At 52.5% G+C, this 5000-nt stretch overlaps 2 non-coding genes across 2 annotated transcripts; both read right to left on the bottom strand.

Moving 5' to 3' along the window:
• Window positions 1-526: 526 nt before the first annotated feature.
• LOC146534970 (5.8S ribosomal RNA) lies at window positions 527-683 on the bottom strand. The gene has a single exon (XR_014878517.1). It is a non-coding gene; the product is annotated as a 5.8S ribosomal RNA (ribosomal RNA).
• An 827-nt stretch (window positions 684-1510) lies between these two features.
• On the bottom strand, window positions 1511-3413 carry LOC146534969 (small subunit ribosomal RNA). Its single transcript, XR_014878493.1, has one exon. It is a non-coding gene; the product is annotated as a small subunit ribosomal RNA (ribosomal RNA).
• Window positions 3414-5000: the final 1587 nt, after the last annotated feature.

The raw sequence follows: 5000 nt of genomic DNA, 5'->3' as shown, positions 1-5000 counted from the left end.
GAAGGCGCCGATCTCGCGGGGCGGGCGTTGGACGCGTTCGATCACAGCGACGATCCGCCGCCGTATCTCACACTTCCGCCACCCTCCTCCCCCGACGAGCGTCGGCGTCGACGCGCACTTCGGACGTCGAGTCCGCCTACTGAGCGTACGCTACCCACTATACTCGCGCTATACGCGAGACGCGCGAGCGTGAACGCACGGAGACATCTCTATCTCGCGTGCGCGCACACCGGATTCGGCGCGGCACTAGTTCAACTCCCGTGGACCCTCTGATTTTTATCTCGAAGGGTACAGGAGAGAACGGGTCGCGCCTCCTCCGTCGGCAATGAGAGGTGTACTCGCATTGCCGTTCGCACAAGTGTGTTGCGAAGCGAGTCGGCGCCGGCCACCGGGGAGGCGGCGCGGCGCACGACATTGGCTGGTCGCATATTTGAACGGACCGCGATAGCGAGCTGTGCGCTCGCACTCGACGGAACCGCCATTTGTACGCGGTCAGCGTACAGTGTGGCATTTGTTTTTATGCAGCCGGCCCTCAGACAGGAGTGGTCCTGGATGTAACCCCACGGACCGCAATGTGCGTTCGAAATGTCGATGTTCAAATGTGTCCTGCAGTTCACACTATGACGCGCAGTTAACTGCGTTCTTCATCGACCCGCGAGCCAAGTGATCCACCGTTCAGGGTAGTGGTTTGTTTATTTTGCGCGATCAGTAAAGACCAACGCAAAAATAACATGTTTAAAAATGTTTGAAACGTGTCACGAACATTGTCGACTACGTCGACATCATCAACAACCACACTCGCCGCACGTGGACTCGTCGGAGACGACGTGCGTAGAGATTATGGATGTTCAATTTGTTTGTTTGTTTGTGATCTACCGACGATCGGCGCCGGGCCACGCCCACCACGCACGAGTGTGCGGAGGAGACGATGCCGGCGCGATCACGGACACACTACAGACAGGGACACGGACATCTGTCGCGGCGCGGAGTCGTTCGCAATACGGGCAAACGTAGAGCTCTCGACTGCCGCCGCGGCGCGACGTCCGTCCGTCCCCCGTCCGACCGCATTATATAGTTTAGCGGAGAACGACCGCCCCCGCAGTATCGACGAGGACGACACACGACATCATCTCGTCGCCGACTAGCGAAAAGTATACGCCTATGGTGGTGTGGACTCGTATAGCGGCGAGCCTGTCAGCAGCGGTGCGATCGACTCGCGGCGCGGATTCTCACCGGTCTGCGTCGATCGCGTTCCACCGCCGGCTCGCCGAGCCGACCACCCCGCACGCACACGTGCACACGTTCCAGCAAGTTTGCAGGGAGCGCGCGCGCGCGCGCGCGCCGGCGACACTGTTCCGCTCTGTGGCGACGCGATGCACCGTCGTGCGCTCTCGATTTGTTGTCTTTTCGTCGAAAATGTTGCGCGGGCGCTTTCGCTCTCATCGCCTTTTTTTTGTATAATCATATATCTTTGTTATGTGTGATGTATTTCGACAACACACAAACACGTTAATGATCCTTCCGCAGGTTCCCCTACGGAAACCTTGTTACGACTTTTACTTCCTCTAAATGATCAAGTTTGGTCAACTTCCCAGCAACGCCGACGGCCGTGAAGCCACCGCGTGTCGGTCCGAAGACCTCACTAAATCATTCAATCGGTAGTAGCGACGGGCGGTGTGTACAAAGGGCAGGGACGTAATCAACGCGAGCTTATGACTCGCGCTTACTAGGAATTCCTCGTTTATGGGGGATAATTGCAAACCCCAATCCCCAGCACGAAGGAGTTTCAACGGGTTGCCCGGGCCTCTAGGCCAGGGAGAACATGCTGATTCCTTCAGTGTAGCGCGCGTGCGGCCCAGGACATCTAAGGGCATCACAGACCTGTTATTGCTCAATCTCGTGCGGCTCGAAGACGCCGGTCCCTCTAAGAAGAATTTTAATACGTCGCCAGTGAGTTGCGCGACCGAAATCGCGCACACCTAAATGACGACGCCTATTTAGCAGGCTAGAGTCTCGTTCGTTACCGGAATTAACCAGACAAATCGCTCCACCAACTAAGAACGGCCATGCACCACCACCCACCGAATCAAGAAAGAGCTGTTAATCTGTCAATCCTTCCGGTGTCCGGGCCTGGTGAGATTTCCCGTGTTGAGTCAAATTAAGCCGCAGGCTCCACTCCTGGTGGTGCCCTTCCGTCAATTCCTTTAAGTTTCAGCTTTGCAACCATACTCCCCCCGGAGTCCAAAATCTTTGGTTTCCCGGAAGCTGCCCGCCGAGCCATTGTATTAACGTCGGCGGATCGCTAGACGACATATTTACGGTTAGAACTAGGGCGGTATCTAATCGCCTTCGAACCTCTAACTTTCGTTCTTGATTGATGAAAACACCTTTGGCAAATGCTTTCGCTGATGTTCGTCTTGCGACGATCCAAGAATTTCACCTCTAACGTCGCAATACGAATGCCCCCAGTTATCCCTATTAATCATTACCTCGGAGTTCTGAAAACCAACAAAATAGAACCGAGATCATATTCTATTATTCCATGCACGAAATATTCAAGCGGCATTTTGAGCCCGCTTTGAGCACTCTAATTTGTTCAAAGTAAAATTGTCGGCCCATCTCGACACTCACCGAAGAGAACCGCGATAGGATTTTGATATTGAACCGGCGTTTTACCGCCGGCTCACCGACGATATGCTCCGCAGACGTGTCAGTATCACCGCGGATGCGGTGCACCGACAGCGCGGCGCACAAATGCAACTACGAGCTTTTTAACCGCAACAATTTTAGTATACGCTATTGGAGCTGGAATTACCGCGGCTGCTGGCACCAGACTTGCCCTCCAATTGTTCCTCGTTAAAATATTTAAAGTGTACTCATTCCGATTACGAGGCCTCGAAAGAGTCCCGTATCGTTATTTTTCGTCACTACCTCCCCGTGCCGGGAGTGGGTAATTTGCGCGCCTGCTGCCTTCCTTGGATGTGGTAGCCGTTTCTCAGGCTCCCTCTCCGGAATCGAACCCTGATTCCCCGTTACCCGTGACAACCATGGTAGTCGCAGAAACTACCATCGAAAGTTGATAAGGCAGACATTTGAAAGATGCGTCGCCGGTACTTGACCATGCGATCGGCAAAAGTTATCCAGATTCATCAAAATTAACGACTTCGGACGCGAAGCCCTCCGTCGATTGGTTTTGATCTAATAAAAGCACTCATCCCATCACTGGTCAGAGTTCTGATTGCATGTATTAGCTCTAGAATTACCACAGTTATCCAAGTAACTGAGTAAGATCTAAGGAACCAAAACTGATATATTGAGCCATTCGCGGTATCGCCTTAATACGGCTTGCACTGAGACATGCATGGCTTAATCTTTGAGACAAGCATATAACTACTGGCAGGATCAACCAGGGAGCTAACAATAACAACATCGCTAACTCTCGCGTTGTTTTATTTATTTTGTTAAACGTCGAACGCGGGCGTCGAGAGACGCGTCGCGATGACTTTTAAAAAATAAAATTATAATAAATTTTGAACTTTGAAAGCTTACGCGACGAGCGATAACACACAAACAAACAAACAAACAAATGAATGAATGAATGAATGCATGTCGGTTCGCGCGCAAACTATCGCCGCTCCGATATTACACACGACGCGCGCGCCGCACAACGCACGCGCAGACGCCGTCGTCGGTTAGAACGAAGACGAAAGCGGTGGCGGTGTGTGCCGGTGCTCGGTCGCAGTACTGAACGTTCTCTGACGAGATCTTTGATGCGTGCGCAGCGACAACGGTCGCAAAACGCACACAACACACTCTCATAATCTCTCGTTTAACATGAGCGTGAACATGTTGTGTATACAAATCAACGCTCGGTGTTGGAGAGATCGTGGCCAATTTTAAAGGAACGTGTCGCCCCGCAAAGGGTGGCCGCGCACACTGGTATTAGAACGGTCGCTGAACAAACATCGATATAACAATGTATCAAAGTTGATATACGAACAACGCAAATCGTGCGGCGTTGATGCCCGTAATGGGGAGAGACGCGAGACACTCTACGCAAAACTGTGACTACTAATCACAAGAAGAGCGAGAGAGCCCCACAACAAACCCCCACAACAAACATAACCAACCGCACGCGCGCGCCCGTCGACCGACACTGTACAACACCACAATATTATGTGTGGTATGGGTGTGTTGTGTGTATTTATGCGTTATAGTAACACACGAATACTACTACAAAACCTCCGTGGAGGGTCGACTACGCTCATACGTTTGGCTCGTCGACACCTCACATATGTACAGAGCGACGGTCGCGACACTCGGGACGTGCCGACTGACAGACGGACGGCCGGGTGGAATGGTGAATGAGAGTTGATGGGGAGTGAACACCGTGACCAAGAGCACCAGCACCACCACCACCACCACCACCACCACCACCACCACCACCACCGCCACGACCACCGCCACGACCACGACCACCACCACGACCACCACCACGACCACCACCACCACGACCACCACCACCACCACCACCGCATCCACCACCACCACCGCATCCACCACCACCGCATCCACCACCACCACCGCCGCCGGCGCCGCCGCCGCCGCCGCCACCACCACGACCACCACCACCACCACCACCAATACCACCGCCACCACCACCACGACCACCACCACCACCACCACCAATACCACCACCACCACCAATACCACCACCACCACCACCACCACCACCACCGTTTCTGATTTTATAAAAATCGATGGCGATTTAAAGATTTTTCCATACAAACTTTCAACCCCTTATTTGCACCCTTAGGGGGTGAATTGTAGAAAACCATGAAACACATGTTCAATTAAATATTTTTAAGAGTCTATCTAAATTAAACATTTTATAATAATCGGTGGCGTTTTAAAGATTTTTCCATACAAACTTTCAACCCCTTATTTGCAGCCTTAGGGGAAGAATTCTAGAAAACCATGAAACACGTGTTCAATTGAAT

Source organism: Heliconius melpomene, chromosome 11 (genome assembly GCF_056956725.1).
Source record: "Heliconius melpomene rosina isolate 202511_hmr_F chromosome 11, ASM5695672v1, whole genome shotgun sequence".
Lineage (NCBI taxonomy): Eukaryota > Metazoa > Arthropoda > Insecta > Lepidoptera > Nymphalidae > Heliconius > Heliconius melpomene.
Note: the sequence above shows the minus strand (reverse complement) of the source record. Positions and strands in the feature narration are given on the sequence as shown.